Source organism: Rhinolophus sinicus, linkage group LG03 (assembly GCF_036562045.2).
Source record: "Rhinolophus sinicus isolate RSC01 linkage group LG03, ASM3656204v1, whole genome shotgun sequence".
Lineage (NCBI taxonomy): Eukaryota > Metazoa > Chordata > Mammalia > Chiroptera > Rhinolophidae > Rhinolophus > Rhinolophus sinicus.
Genome location: NC_133753.1, coordinates 128,865,189 through 128,879,871, shown reverse-complemented (window position 1 = coordinate 128,879,871; position 14,683 = coordinate 128,865,189).

The window sequence follows — 14,683 nt, the reverse complement described above, 5'->3', positions numbered from 1 at the left end:
GGCTGATGAAAAAGAGGTGCTTATAATCAAAAAGCAACATGAAGGGTTTTTGTGGTTTTGGAACTGCTCAGTATCACGATGACACAAATGATAAATTTCAAAGAACTTAAAATAAATACACACAAATGAATATATTAAAACTGAGGAAACGTAAGTAAGATTATTGGACAGTGTCAATAACCTAGTTATTGATAGTATAGTGTAGTTTTGTAAAATTTTACATTGGGGCAAAATTGGGCAATGTGTATAAGGGATCTCTTTGTATTATATTTTGCAACTTCATGTGACTCTAAAATAATCTTAATAAATTTTCATTAAAATTTTATTAGACTCATACTTAGAATCAGTGCACTTTGTAGTGTAAATGTAATAACAATAAAATATATTTTAAAAATTAAATAAACAACACATCCTATAGATCTCAGATGGGTGTTTTTTTCAGATTATTTTTCTTGATTATTTTTAGTCTCATGCAAGTTATCCAGCCTCTACATAGGTGTTCATTTCTTCTTTTTGGACAATAACCATTAATTCTAAATTGCATTATTGTTATTCATATATGTTAAATTCTACCAAAAATTGTGAGTTAATCAGGTTATTCAGTATATCTTACACATAGGCTTATTCATCCTAAGTGTCTTTATTAGTTTCCTAGGGCTGTCAAAACTAAGTACCACAAATTGGAGACTTAAAACAATAGAAATTTATTGTCTCATAATTCTAGATACTAGAAATTTGAAATCAAGGTGTAGCCAGAGTTGGTTTCTTCTGAGACGTCTGAGGGAGAATCGGCAACATGCCTCTCTCTTAGCTTCTGCTGATGGTCAAGAATCCTTTGGTGTTCTTTGGTTTGAAAGGCATCTCTATAATCTCTTGCTCCATCTTCATATCGCATTCTTCCGGTGTCTGTATATGCATTTCTCACTTCTTATAAGGACATTGAACTTACTGGGTTAAGACCTACTCTAATGACCTCACTTTCATTTAATTTAATCTGCCAAATAAGGTCACTTTCCAAGATACTGGGAGTTAAGATTTCAACATATATTTTTAGAGGACACAATTCAACCCATTAACAGACTCCCCTCTAGGCCCCCAAAATGCATGCCCTTCCTGCATGCAAAATTCCCAAACATTCCCAAAAGACTTATCCCATTCTATTATCAATCCTGAGTCCAAAATCTCATCTAAATATCACCAACTCAAAGTTCCAAATATCATTATCTAGGTCACCTAAATCAGTGACGGATAAGGCTTGGGCAAAATTTATCATGGAGCAAAATTCCTTTACATCTGTGAGTCTTTAAAACCAGACAAGTAATTTATTTTCTAAACCAATGGTGGGACCAGCATATGATAAACATTCTCATTCTAAAAGAAAGGAATTCTAAAAAGAAGAAAGGACAAAAGGGGCCATGGTTCCTCAGTAAGCACGAAACACAGCAGGACAAATTCCATTAGATTCCAAGGCCTGAGAATAATTTTCTGTGGCTTGATGCTCTTTCCTTTGGGCCCATAGGAGTGGCCCCAACACCTCAGTCCTGGGCATTGGACCTACTCTGTGGGACGCAGGAGATATAGTGGGCCCAAGCCTTTGTATCCAGGGTTTTGATTAGATGTGCCTCTTCCTCCATTTGGCTGTCTCTGTCCTTTTCAGTCTAAGCTAGCATTGTTTCTGCTCGTATCAATTCTAAATAACCTTGTGAGTCTTCATGGCATAGCCAGGGGATTCACACCATTTGATAAAAGGATTCTACTCAGATCCTTTCTGGATATCCACATCGCTATTCCTGGCTTCTGCTGAAATAATTCACTGGATCCATGAACCATAGCCAATCTCTTTAGTAAATAGTTTCCCAGCTACACTCCTGGCTCTGTGTCCAGGGCAAGCCATCTATAGGCTGAAACTTTTCCAAATCAAACTATAGTTCCCCAGTAGTCTAGCAGTTCCTGCTTTAACATACCTCTTTTCTCTTACATTTTATATAAGTGGGACAGAAAAAAAACAAAAAACAAATTGTACCTTCCACACTTTGGAAATCTCACCTAAATATCCAAGTCCTTTATTTAAAAGTTCTAATTTCCACCACTGAATATCAGAACACTATTCAGCCAAGTCTCTGCCACTTTATAACAAGGAAAATCTTTCCTCCAATGTCCAATAACGTTTTCCTTATTCCCATCTGAGACTTCACCAGAGACATTTTTAATGTTCATATTTCTAGCAACATTCTGTTCATGGTTACATATGCATTTACACAATGATATGCATATGTATATATATATATATGTGTGTGTGTGTGTGTGTGTGTGTGTATTTTAGAGGTATATATGTATATATAAGCTTTCTCTACAGATCCCCTCACTTATATCTGAGCTCTCAGCAGAATTGACATTAACATTCATATTTTTACCAACAGCCTGTTCAAAGCAGTTTAAACTTTACCCAGTTCCAAAACCATTTTACATGTTTAGGTTTTTGGTACAATAGCACCTTGCTTCTCATTACCACAATTTTGTAGGGGGGAAAAAAGATTCTATGGAAAGAAACCTCACAGGGTGATCTAAATTCCTAACTGGGCAGGTCATGGTGGGTAGTCTAGACCCAGGCATATAACTTTTTAATAAAAGGTTTATCTTCGTGTTAAGAAAGCCCTGTGCATCTAAGTTAGCACACCTTTGAAATAAGCCTTAACCACCCTCAGGAAAGCACATAATGTTGTTAACTATCCTGTAATCCAATCCCAGTTTTGCTTTCCCCCACCCTCATGTAATCTTCCTTAAATTCCCTCCTTAATTTCAAATGCATAAAAGAAGCTACAACATTGTTATTCTCTGGAGCATTTAAGGTCTTGCTCCCATGAATATGTTGTCAGTTTGGCTCAAATAAACTCTTAGAAAATTCTCTACAGGTTTGGATGTTTCTCATGTGGACAATTTGTATTAGTTTCCTAGGGCTACTATAACAATTGATGTCTTAAAATAATAGTAATGTATTGTTTCACACTTCTGAAGGTTAAAATTCTGAAATTGAGGTGTTGGCAAAGTCGGTTCCTTCTGATAGCTCAAATGGGAAGCTTCTTCTCTGCCTCATTCTTAGTTTTGGTGATGACAGACAATCCTTGGTGTGCCTTGGCCTGAAGACACACCACACTAATCTCTGCACCCCACATGGCATCTCCCTGTACCTCTGTGCACACACTTCTCACTTCTTATAAGGAGACCAGGTCCTATGGATTAGGACTCCCCCTAATGAGTTTATCTTAACTTACTACATCCTTGTTTCCAAATATGTCACATCTGAAGTACTAGAGGTAAGAACTGCAACATATCTTTTCTGGGGGATATAGAAAAGTGGGTTTTCTTTTCTCCTCCTCTTCTCTTCTCTTTTCTCTTCTCTTCTCTTCTCTTCTCTTCTCTTCTCTTCTCTTCTCTTCTCTTCTCTTCTCTGTCTCTCTTTTTCTGCTTCTCTCTCTCTGTCTCTGTCTCTCTCTCAACAATTTCTTGAATAAAGTAGCTCCCAGTAAATATCTCCTGAATTCATAAATTTAATGTTAAAATGGAATTTTACCTTCATTACTAGAAAGGACATAGCATATCCATTTAGTTTGTACTTTCTGGTGGGAAATCAATGGATATGATAGAAAAGATGGTAAAAGGAAAAAACAATGGCTCCATTTTGAAGACTAGTTCAGACAGATGTAAAGAAGGTTAAGAGTGTTTTGCTAAATCACATTTCTTTACTGATAGGTGTGAGTCATTGAAAATTCAAATAAATAAATGAAATAAAAACATGAATATAAACACTTCAGAAATCACATTAAAACAATGTTAAAACAATGTGACGCCAAGCAGTTCTGATCATTTCCATCAACAAAATCCAAAGCATAGATTTTTTGAAATACTTACTTCTATTATGAAATACTTCTTATATTTGAAGAAATTCTAATAGTGTCATTCTATAACTCATGAGAAATTTTAATCATGTATCTGTGTAAGAAGTAAATAAAAAGTTACAAAATATTCTAGCACGTACTGTATAAAGCCTTTGAGGTTTGTTTTGGTTTGGTTTCCCTTATCCCTACATGGAACACCCAGTTATTCATATTATCATTTAAACTGTGGTGTTTAAAACCAAGGATATCAATTAATAAAAAGTATCTTGGCTACAGGGGTACAACATAGGTACGCTTTTAAAAAGTTGAGCTGTATCCATGTATTTGTGAAGTAGCATTTTATTTGGATAATACTCTGTGAATGTGTGGAGAAGTTCAGCCTAGAGGTAACATAGCAATAATGTCTTTCTGAAAAGACTGTGATAAAGCTATCTATCTCTATTCATATCTGTGTCAACATCCATATCTATGTCATCTATGTATATAGCAAAATTATTTATACAAAAGGCAAACTTTTTACTAAAATATGTAGATTAGTTAAAAATCAAGAACTTCTCCTTTAAGAGAGGTACTGAAAGTGCCAATTTATATATGAATTTTCCTGTGTAGATGCTAAATTTAATTATGTATAAATGATAAAAGTAGCTGGGCTACAAAACACATTTGTCATACTCATTCCTTTTATCTTCTGGACTTAGGACAACAGCTTGTACTAAATATGGGCTTAAAATGCTTGTTTAGGAATGAAGAAAATTCTGTTACTTTTATGGTAGTGAGTCCCAATATCTGTGATAAAGAGATTACTCTTACCATCTTTAAAATCAAATAAACCCATACAGGGAAGAAGTGCACTTGCAGAATTTCTTGAGCAATAATAAGAATGTCCTCTATTTGTATCATTCTTTAAAATTTACAAAAAGTAACTTTCATACGCAAACTTTCGTGTAATTCTCATAAATCACAGGATATGTATACACTACAAGAAATCATTCTTATTTCACAGGTGACTAATCATATGCTCAAAATTTCAAAGCTCCCCAGAGACACAGAAACTTATACAAAGCAGAGCCAAGATTGCAACCCAGGTCTTCTTATATAGTTTAAGTGCAGTGACTCTTTGCAGTAGCTATTCCCTGTACAACCTCTATCAACATTGATTTTCAACCCTATCAGACACAATGATGTTGGTTTAAAAGAAGTGACTCAAAAGTCCTCCTCAGATCCCTGGAAATGAAGTTCATAAACACAAGGAGAAAATCCACTTATATAATTTCAAAGAAACATTTCTCCAAAGAGGACATACAGATGGCCAATATACATATGAAAAGATACTCAACATTACTAATTATCAGAGAAATGCAAATAAAAACCAAAATGAGATATCACCTCACACCAGTCAGAATGGCTATCATCAACGAGACAAATAATAACAAGTGTTGGACAGGCTGTGGAGAAAAAAGAACCCTCTTACACTGTTGGTGGGAATGCAGACTGGTGCAGCCTCTACGGAAGGCAGTGTAGAGGTTCCTCAAAAAATTAAGAATAGAATTATTACATGACCCAGCAATCCCTCTCCTGGTTATCTACCCAAAAAATCTGAGAACTCATTCCTTTTGTCCATAAAGATACATGTGCTCCAATGTTCATTACACTTTTTTTACGGTGGCCAACACATGGAAACAACCAAAGTGTCCTTTGATAGATGATTGGATAAAAAAGATGTGGTATATATACACAATGGAATACTACTCTGCCATAAGAAAAGACGAAATAGTGCCATTTGCAAAAACATGGATGGATCTTGAGATTATTATGCTAAGTGAAATAAGTCAGATAGAAAAATTAAACAACCATATGACTTCACTGATATATGGGATATAAAACTGAAAGCAATAAAGAACAAGACAAACAAAGAAACAAAAACTCATAGACACAGATAATAATTTAGTGGTTACGAGAGGGTGGGGGGAGGAGAATGGTAGAAGAGGGTAGAGGGGGTCAAATATATGGTGATGGAAGGAGAACTGACTCTGGGTGGTGAACACACAATGTGATATATAGATAATGTACTACAGAATTTTACACTTGAAATCTATATAATCTTACTAACCATTGTCACCCCAATAAATTTCAATAAAATAATAATAATAATTTACATATGCTCTTCATTAGATAGAAAATAAAAACACATTTATAATGAAATAATGTGAATTTGTCTGAAGAAATTAGATATTTATACCAATGCATAGTATAACTATGAATGCAGACTGAAACAAATTTATTAAACTGAAAAATCAAAATTTACTTAATGGTAAATAATTATTATCAAAATTCCAAACGGGACAAAATAAAATTTTCTAAGGTATGTACACTAGTTGTATTCAGAGGAAATTTACTGCATACTAACATTCAGCTTTATTACTTTGTAATTTTAAATAGACTTTGAATCTACTGAGATGTCGCAGAGAGCGTGACCGTTCCTCATAGTATATCTAATGAACTTGGCCTTTGCTCAGTATACGCCAATAGAATCCCCCAATGTTATGTCAAGGAGCACCTAAACCCTGAATTTCACAATGATGCCCAGGTTCTGAGATCTCCTCTGTTGCACATCGCTGAACATAAGAGGGGGTAATAGGCAGGGCGACTGGAACTTCAGAAGCTCTACATTTTTGCCAAAAGAGTGGTAAACACTTTTGAGACTCCCTATAGTCTTCCTATATTTTCCCCTCAGAACCACATTTGAAATAGCTTATGAGACTCTGTGCTGCTTGCTTATACTCAGGCAGTTTGCTTCCTCAGGAGGACAATAAAGAGGAAATATACATAGATTTTTTTACCCTAAATGATATCCACTATCTCAAAAAATAAGGCATTAACTAGTTTCACTATCATTCAATAGGCTTTCATTAAATATCTTAAATATCCTTATATGAATACATAAAATGATGAGATAGTTAAAAATGATTTATAATTCAGACAACCAAATGTGTTCACCAATTCATAAATATCTCCTCAAGAGTCAAAGACAAGCTTTTATAATTCAACTGTGTGGAGCTAATTCAAGTCCTATGGTCAGAGTTATGGTGATAGGCCAAGATATCACTTGTAAAGACCACCAACCTCAGCTTTTGTTATTGTACTTGTTGAAATATCCTACTGGGATGGAAGGTTTATTAGAATTTTCTTTCCAGATAAATCCCTGTTGTGAATCAAATTAGTTATTTTGTATTAAATAGTATTTTGAACAACAATTCTGGAGTTGCTTAAAAGTTATCATTAAGACACATGTCATATTTTCATAACAAAATCAGAATGCCCAAAAAAATCAAATGAATGGGAGATGTGGTTTATAAGTTGATTTTTCATTGTTTAATATTATTTAACTTTCATGTAATCTTATACTTTACATGCCTCAAGAGCTATAAACCTTATTTGCGATTTGATAATAAGTATCTTTCCTTTTGATCTACTGAAAATTGTCAAGGATTTCAAGAAAAGATTGTGTTTATTGGTGATTAATGATCCTACAAATTCTGAGATTTACTTCAGTATTTTGTATGTGTATCTAAAGTCTACAACTAGACAAACAGACTAAGAAAGTTTAAGCAATGTTAGTAATCCCTATTTGTCACTGGTCCCTGAGTCTTTTCCAAATGTGATGAATGAGAAGGATAAAAAAGAAAGGCCTCAGGTTGTCTGAGGGAGGGTCAAGTCAGTAGATAAGTGATGGTCTAGAAATCCCTTGTGTCTTCTCCTCTGGGAGTGAGCTTTGGAGCCACTGTCCTCTTTTCATTATGTACTAAGCAGGTATCCTCTGGCACTTGATCTTCTAATGAAGCACAACATTTGTGAGCTTTGAATTTTTATATTTTGATATAATTGAATTACAATGATTCAAATGTGCACACATACACATACAAATACACACTAACAGCATTTGAAGGTTTATGAAACTGAAACATTCATATTTAGAGTTGATGACCTTCTGAAAGTTGATTAAAGAGGGTTTTAAAATGAGTATTTACTATTACAAAAAAGGGCAATATTGTAACAAGGCAATCTGTACTTGTGGGAAAGTAAATAACCTATGAAAAATCCCATAGCTACTTATACAATTCCACCAACAAAAACAGACTTTAAAAATATGTTTGGAGGTTCTATTGACCTCACACATATTCAAAAGTGACCCTAAAACAAACATATGTTTTCCACCTCCTAACTAAATCTCTTTGACACTCCATTTACTTCACTAATCTTAAAAACACACCTTACAAAGTTACAATTCATTAGATCTGTGATTGCTTAATATGGAGGACATCTGGGAATGGGCTAACTTAACATCTGGGATGTATCACATCATTAGTCTAAAGAAAATGTTGATGAGTCCCTGAGTGTTCAACCTGGCTGGACTTCACAGGCCTAAGGACCATTGCAAGGCTGATTTTATATGCGTGTACACACATGCACACTACACAAGGACTGAGAAGGTAAGAGAAATAGAACAGAAGAGAGAAAATGAAAAAGAGAAATAAAAATAAAAGTATGTCTCTTAAAAACTTACCTAAGATCATGTTATTCTAAGATTATATTTATAGTATCTGAATGGGTTCCCATTGTACATAGAATAAAATTCCAATTCCCTTACATAGAAAGAATGAGGCCACATGACTTGGATTCTGACTTCCTTTCAGACCTCATCACCCACCACACCTCCCTTGGTATAATGTAGTACATTAATATTAGCCCCCCTTTTTTGCTGAATCTATAAAATGCCTAGATCTTTTTTGCATTATGGTCTTTTATACTTTCTTTTCCCTTCACATGAATTTTCTGGTCCCTTGTTTTCACATGGTCAGTTCTTTTTATCCAGATTTGATCAAATATTACTTCCTCAGAGATGTACTTGCCTGAAATTATCTGTCAGTATACCTAAAGTAGCTGACCCTATTCATTTATCTCTTCTCACCATGTCAACCCTGTTTGATACCTTCATAACACAATGCCATTGAAAGTTATCATATTTGTTTAATAATTGTTTTCTGTCTCTTCCATATTAGATTATAAGTACCATGCAAGGGTCTTGATTTTTTTTTTTTTTACCCTGTTATACCCCTCAACCTAGAAAATAGTAAGTTCTCAATAAATATGTTTACATTACATTAATAACAGATACCATGTGTCCCTGAAAATAAGACCTAGTTGGACCATCAGCTCTAATGTGTCTTTTGGAGCAGAAATTATTATAAGTCCCGTTGTTTTTTACTGTAATAAAAAAACCCGATCTTATGTAATATACTGTAAGACCGGGTCTTATATTAATTTTTGCTCCAAAGACACATTAGAGCTGATTGTCCGGCTAGGTCTTATTTTTAGAGAAACAGGGTATGCATCAATCCGTTACATGTTTTTATTGGAAATTCTGACTGTGTTTTGTTAAGGCTCCTTTGCCAATTGTATATTTCCACAAATGTGGTTAGTTCAGATTCAGCCACATTCAGACCTTAGGGGAATTACTCTTAAAGACAGACTGCCTGAGGAGTCTAACAGTTCAGTAAGATAGGGCTAAAAAAGATTAATATCTCATAAAGGTCTCCATTAAACTTGCCACAGATTTTGGTGCAACCTGACATTAAAAGATGCTGCTGCTGGACTACTGACTTTACTGTCATGACATTGCTTAAAATGATTGCTTCATTGCAGCAGCAAAGGAGCAGATGATAGAAGAAAGAACGATTCTGAAAGTTGATTTTTGCCTTATATTTTCTTGTCATAGAAGAAAAGGATCTTGAGTCTTTTAAATTAGCTATAGTTATTTTTGAAAAAAGATTTTGAATAAAACTTTTTTCTTTAAAAATAGATATAAAATATTTTGCTAAAGCAATAGAAACAAACGTTCGCAACATCATTACTTTGTGATATTACACTTGGCAAATAAATGACCTCTGAATGTCTTGAAAATAGGAAATAAACTAAATGTTTTATAGAATCAAAATGAAACAAAGCAGCATAACCACAGCAGCACAGTCCAGGTTTTTGCAAATTAACAGGAGCACTTTGAACCACTCTGTTTTTAATTTTCTTTCTCTCCACCAGGAGTCTTCCAGGAGTCTGGAACTCCATAGGGCATCTGAGGTTCCCTCTCTTCTCCTCCATGTTACTTTCTAAAAGGCATAGCTAAGCTTCAAAAATTGATCAATCAATCAATCACCAACAAGATGTAATTCAATCCTGACATAATTCTGACTAGACCATAGGAGCATTTCAAGTGCATATTTACTCTACAAGATTATTCTCATTTTGATAGTTATTCATATGGGCACATGTGAGTACATTACACCAAATAAACTCAATATTGACTTCAAGTTTCTAGACACAGATTGACTTCCAAGTATAAATTTGCATATTATGCTCTCGGTAATTTGTTCTCCCTCTTATCACACTTAAAAATAAATAAACCTTTATGTTTGAAAACTTAAATTCTAGTCAATAGAGTTATTATTGTTGTTGTTGTTGTTTTGTTATTATTATTATTATTATCATCATTACTTTACCTCTTTAGTTTTTGGCTTGCCATGGAGCTAGATATATCAGATTATCATAGTCTGTTGTAATATACTCTGAACCTGGCTTTAATAAGAAAGTCCCAAAGCAGTATCTTTCCTAAGTAGATTTTATTATGGGACAAAGAAGATACATTAACGTACTCTCAGTTACACTTTTATTTTAAATGAATAGATTGCTATGCTGTTTGTCATAACAGATTCATATATAAGTTAATCCCAGAGCTTAATCACCCTGGAGAACACATACAATTGTACTTGTGGACATAAAAAACTGAACAGAGAACTATGGGCTTGTGGTGTGACTCCAACAAGAAGCAAATATCACTGAGATGGTGTCCGATCAATCAACTAGTGAGTCTTTCTATGCTGTTCTATCTGTAATAGCAGCTAAAAGAATCATTCACAGAATGATTCTAGACTGAGTATTTTTAAGGTATACTAAAAACCCTGGACTAAACATTCTTTGTTTTAATTCTATTTGTAAGATGTGAGAAGAGAAAACAAGCATATTTGAGGCCCTAGTGTTATTAACTATAAGGTGTGAATTTGAATAGCATTAGCAGAGGTTAGATTAATTTGGAGAGTAACTAATTATTTCTTCTTCTTACATGATTTTATTTGTTTTTATTCAGTGACTATCTACCCTAAAACCACAATACACCCCCTCCTGTTGATCATTTCATTTATAATGTTCTGTGTAGTACTGTTCCCCTGTGGACAAACATCTCTTTATTTTAGTTCTAAATTTTAGTTCTTTCATCTTTATTCCTATCTTAATATACTTACATTTTGTAATGATTTAATTAGTGCCTTAACATATGTTTATTAGCCTGGTTTATAGCAATTACTCTTCAATCACTGAGAATACATTGACTAAAAGAGAGACAGCATACATGCTTCCATGAAGCCTCCATTATAGTATGGAGAGACACTGAAGAAAGGAAGAAGGAGAGGAGAATGAAGGGGGAAAAAAAGGAAGACAAAATAAAGGAAATAAAATAAGAAAGAAAGAAAGAAAGAAAGAAAGAAAGAAAGAAAGAAAGAAAGAAAGAAAGAAAGAAAGAAAGAAAGAAAGAAAGAAAGAAAGACGAAGGAAGGAAGGAAGGAAGGAAGGAAGGAAGGAAGGAAGGAAGGAAGGAAGGAAGGAAAAAAGGAAGGAAGGAAGGGAGGGAGGGAGGGCTTCCTGGCAGTGTAAGTGCTATAGAGAGAAATAAATTAATCTGAAGAGAATGATAGTGACTGGGTTACTACTTTAGATTGAATTGTGTGCTTAAGTTTTGTTAAAGATGAAAATGTTCTGACTTTTTTTAAAACTGTAAGGAACACTTTATTCAAGATTATTCAATAAGAGTATTGCAATAGAGAAGAGAGATCAGGTTCAACTTGGAATACAAAAAAGACAATTGGGGATATATAACCACTGAGTAAAGTGAAGGGATCAGTGGATGGAAAGTTACTAAGAAGACACCTCGAGGGAAGGGAGATTTTTGCTAAAATGACCTGACAGGATTCTGGCTAAAGGCAAGACTGGGTGTTCAATGATCATTGATGGGGGAATTCTGTCTAAAGTGGCTTAGCAGGATTATTGCTAAAACTAGGCCAGACAGGCCAGACAAGGACTGGGACCAATGTCAAAGAATGGTTGAAATAAGGGCTCAGAGGAGCCTGACTAAAGTTTGATAAACAAGAGTCTTTATCAACCTCGTTCTGTTTCAATCAAAACTAAACTTTAAGTTAAGTTAGGGCAGAGCTTAATTTAAGATCTGAATATCAGTTAAGGACCAGTTAAGCAAATAGCAAGTATAAAAACATTACACAGAGAGAAAACAGCTAGAATAAGTGTCCCTTAAAAACTAGTTTGGTTTAGTAGAGAAACAGAAAGAAGCTGTGCAACTGGAGCAAAATGATTGAGGTAGGCAATGTCTATAAACTGGGACAGATAATTTGGACAGATTTATTATATGTTTTGGGAAAATAATCAGTGGGATGTAGGGAATTAGGGAAAATCAAAGATCAAGAATACCTTATAGATTCTTTCCTTGAACAAAACTTGATGGTAACATTGGCTGAGGTTGGTAGACTGTCGAGGAAACAAATAATGTCAAGAAGTATTGGGTTTTAGTAAGTTTGAGAAACTATTTTTAGTCTCAATGGGCAGGTCAGTTAGGCAAGTAGAGATACCAGTCTGGAGTTTATGGGTGTGTCCAGGGCTTCAGATGCATGTAGAAGTCATGACATATGGATTTTATTTAATACCTCCAAATCAAATAGTGTCACATAGAGAAAACAAGAAGGCATAGGACAAAGATTATGGAGCACTCTGACATTTATAGGTCAAGACCAAGACAGGAGCAGTCATCAAAGAGTGAATAAGAGTATACTGCGAGGTAGAAGGAAACACACAATGTGAGATATAGATAACGTATTACAGAATTGTACACCTGAAATCTATGTAACTTTACTAACAATTGTCACCCCAATAAACGTTAATTTAAAAAAAGAAAAGAATGAATGAATAAGAGCGTACTATGAGGTAGAAGGAAATACATAAGTTTGTGGTGTCACAGAAGGCAAGAGAAGAATTAATTTTAAAAAAGAACAAGAGGTCAGTGAAACTGATTTCTCCTGAGAGGTTAAGTAACAGAGGTAGCAATGTGGATATTTACCAGAAAAAAATGCCATGAGTTTATTGGAAAATCCAATTGAAGAATTCAGGGAAAGGCAATAATTTATTCCGTTGTTTTATGAATCTTGGTTATGCAGTAGAGATCTGGTATGGTAGCTGGAGGAGCATATAGAATCAAGGGAGAGTATTTTTTTTTTTTTAAGATAAGAAATACCATGTTTGTTTGATAATGGGAATGAGCAAATATAAAGTGAGAAATTGATGAGTTAGACACAGGGGAAAATGCTCGAAGTGAGATTGGTTGAGATTCAGAATGGCTGGCTTTAAATTGGAGACACTCTTGTCACAAATTCATTCATATATATATATATATATATAGTGTGTGTGTGTGGTCATGTTATTGTGATAGCCATTGTTGAGTATACTCAACTTAAATTTAAAAAAAGGAAGCATGTTTCTTATTTAAGAAACTACATTAGTACTTGAGCAGTGGGATGAATATGTATAAGACAGGGCCCAGAATCCACAAACAATGACAGGTTAACTTGCAAATAGGGTAAAATCTCAAGGAGATGTGCAAAATATATATGATTTTGAGCAATCATTTAATTGAAGAAACAAGGATTACGAGAGCATAAATGGAAAGGTCTATCTTTCTATCTACCTATGTATCTATTATTTAGTGAAACATTTAGGAAAAAAACTTGAAGGTCTTACCATATTTGATATGGATCTTGAAGCTTCACAAGAACAGTATGAAAAGGAATGAAAACATGACTCAGTTCCTCTCTCAGTTTTTATCTCTCTTCTTTTCATGTCATAAAAATATTCCTCTTATGTTACCTTGCTTGAATTGCTATTACTTCCCTGCTAACTTCTTTATTCTTAGTTGTGGCCTTAAGCTCTCATTTTATATTTCTAGCTCTATAGGGTGAATTTCCACTTGAATGCCTCATTTTCACCTCAAAATAAAAGCATCTAAAACATGACTGATCATTGTGTTCCATAAAAGATTGTCCACTCGTATTCTAAATCTGTTCTTCCCAACACTATTTCCTAAGTCCCAGACCTGAAAAATTAAGATGATCTCAGAATTCTCTCTCTGGAGGTCCACTCTAATTCAGTTGCACACTAAGACTTTTTAGTACTTCCTCTGAAATATTTCTTGAAATGTTGCTACCTTTCATTTTTCAACTTTCTAGAATGCACCTTTATTTACTCTAAACCTAATTAATGCAGTTCTTTCAGATACGGTCAACTCCATGGCCCACTTCTCTTCTAATCCAGTGAGCATATCAACTGTTAAATTTATCTTTTGGAAACTGTTTTATTTATCCCGTTAACAAATTAATAACTTATTTATAAAACACCTCTGTGTAATTATGTTCTTCTTGTGTAGTATATAATATAGTAAGCAACAATGCCTACATGAATGACTATAACATCAACTTGAAGAGTTCATGTTTAATCCTGAACATTTTGGAGAGTCATTGCCCCATTTTTTAATATATATATATATATGTTTTAACCAGGGAAATAACATAATCTGATTATATTTTAGTAAGTTACTCTGTGAACAGTAAAAACAACTACAT